The sequence below is a fragment of the Triticum urartu genome, chromosome 4A (genome assembly GCF_056163025.1).
Source record: "Triticum urartu cultivar PI428250 chromosome 4A, HENAU_Tu73, whole genome shotgun sequence".
In the NCBI taxonomy this organism is placed as follows: Eukaryota; Viridiplantae; Streptophyta; class Magnoliopsida; order Poales; family Poaceae; genus Triticum; species Triticum urartu.
The window spans coordinates 537,101,416-537,104,269 of NC_141876.1; positions in this window are offsets into that span (position 1 = coordinate 537,101,416).

The following is a 2,854-nucleotide window of genomic DNA, read 5'->3' on the forward strand; positions in this document are numbered from 1 at the left end:
AAGACTTATAATGTTGGCAAACTCGTTCTATGCTTGTCGAAGAAGAAAAAGGACAAACTCAAGCCCAAGTGGTAGGGTCCCTTCATCATTGACGAAGTTCTCACTGGAGTAGCGTACCGCTTGTGTGATGCATCCAACAATCGCCTAGAGCCGAACCCATGGAACGCGGCTAGACTCCGAAGATTCTATGCCTAGCGCCGAACTCTTCGTTCGTCTCCTTCTCCCTATTGTTTCCATTATTTTTGCTCCTCTCTTTTCGCTTTTCCTTTTTTTAGCCATAAAGCTTTCGTGTGGCTAAAACATGCACCTATGATGTACACATCCTCAAATGTGTACGACCATTATACCTAGGGCTTCTTGCACAGAAGCTTATTATTGTTATTTTTCGAGCATCAAGCTCATCACATATGCGTTTTTCCTCATATGCACCTTTTCTTCGCCATTATATGTATCGATATGACTTAAGTTTTCGCCAAGTTGGGTTGCCTGGCTCCTGTGCTTATGCCCTACGTTCCTGTTAGTTCGGCTAGGGTATAAAGGGAGTACCTCTGCGATTGTTACTGCTGGGTCATCCGGATGTGTACCTCAGACTGGGTGAAGCCGAAAGCTAGCGTTCTTAAGGGAATATTCGGTCGGCGGACTAAAGATGTTTTTACATTCCTTCCACTATGAACCCCCAGATGTTACGTATACTGTGATCTTTTCAATCACAGTTTGGACATGCACATTAACACATGTACACCCAGGGAAAGGAACCCTTAACGGAACTATTCTCTCTAGAAGATGTTTCTTACAATCACAATGTAATATAACATAGCTAGCCGGATACAACTTGTCCGTTCAAGCAACTATGACCCCTCCACGCATACCCTGGTCTATTTTGCCGCTCAAGTATTCGGTAACACTCCGCACCTTCGGGTCCAGAGGTCAAAGCGAAAAGGTCGACCATGACAATCCTTTTACAAACCGGCTAGGGACAAATATGTTAAGGAAAGCACATAGTCACTTGGACTCAAAAATTTCCTCCTCTATACCGTCCAACAGGCTATCTAGCTTACAATCCTGTTGGGAATATTCGGCGGCTACTTCTACTTGGTCATATACCAAATTAATGGGAATTTCTTTCCCATATGACCCTAGAGGTCCGACCCAGGCCATATGATTTCGATCAAGCTTGGTATAACGTGTTTTCACCATGGCCCAAGCTTCTCGCGCACCTTCCCGGCAGGTTGATATCTTCCATAATCAAATACGCCGTTGTGCCCCTTTGAATAGCTCCACGAGCTCCGCCATACTTCATGGAGGGGAGGCGGATGGCCATAAAGCCTTGGCAACACTCCGCATTGCTTGCCGAACTCGCTCGTGCATCTGGGACAGCTCTTGCAACAGGTCACCTTAAAATCCGGATATTTCCTCTTTGGGGCGGCCAGTCAGCATACCTCCAGACATAAATATGTCAGTCCCTGCCCTCGCCGAATTATAGGGAGGCAAGTTTGAAAGACATACCGAATATGCCGCCTCGTAATCTCTTATTCTCCTTGACGGCGTCAGCTAGCTGGGCTCGAACATCTTTTAGTTCTTCGCCCAGCTGGGTATGGGAATCCTACAGCTTGTTCTTTTCCCCCCTAACCCGCGTCAGCACATGTTCGCCTACCGCATGTTGCCTTTTGGCCTCTTGTTCACCAACCTGGGTGATCTTTAGTTTCTCTCTCAGCTGCTCTACTGATTCTATCAGCAGAAACACAACAATATTAACATTACTGGTATATGATTATACTTCTTTCTGATGGGAAGAAACATTACCAGGCGGTGCCTCCTTGGATTTTTCCAATTCTGTGGTAGCCGCAGTTAGCTGAGTCTGACACTTTTCCAGCTCTTGAGACAGCAGGCTATTTTTCTCCATAAGTGCGTGAGTATACAATGATCCTCAAATCAGTTGTATCAATTGCTTTAAGTCTCGGGGGCTACAGGTATATGATTACTAAACTACACTTACCCGCATATCTTTTAGATACTGGTCCGTGACTCCGGCAAGTCCATTCCGAGCAGCTCAGATGTACGCATCGGCCGAGCTGAAGGCATTGAATGCCTCCTTTGAAAAGACGGGGTCACGGAGAGCGTCCCTCCTCCGACGATGATTCATGGCGCTCTCCACTTCAGAGTTCGTGATGGACATATCGTTCGAATCCTCTACAGAAGGACAGTCCGGCGCCACTCCCGTGTCAGCCCCCGTCCTTAGGGCAGGGTCTGGAACCTGACTAGTGGAGGCACGACCGGCAGGATCCCCGAACATAGTCCAGCGGATGCTTTTCCTGATAAAATGCGGCGGATGATGTCACGATTTGATGTGGCGACCAGGAGGCATAGTTTAAAAGTAAAGCCTTACCTCTTTGATGAAGGTTCTGCCGTATTATTGTTTGCCTTTCTCTTCGAAGATGTGCTCGGCGCGGGCACCACTCTCCTCGGAGATGCTTCTGGTGCGCGTTGTGGTGTCGAGCACCTCCCCTTTGGAGCACGAAATAGTGCGGTGGTTGAGGCATAATAAGGAAGCTCTTTCGAAGAAGGTATCTCTTGATTACTTACGTGTGAGGCAGGAAGGAGGCCAGGATAGTCGGCCACGATTGGTACAACTGTGCCATCATAGCTCGCCTGGTAGAATACTCCCTTCTTGAGCTCCACAAATATGTCCGGATCCTCTTCGAATCCGGGGTCAAGATCCCAATCCGGGGTCAAGATCCCGGTTGTGATCCTCTGGCTGTGGGGCGGGATTATGGATCCCCTCGGTAACCCTCCGCCATTCCTGTTGTAAATAGATGGGTTAATGTCCACTAAAAGTGATTCGGGGAGAAGATTG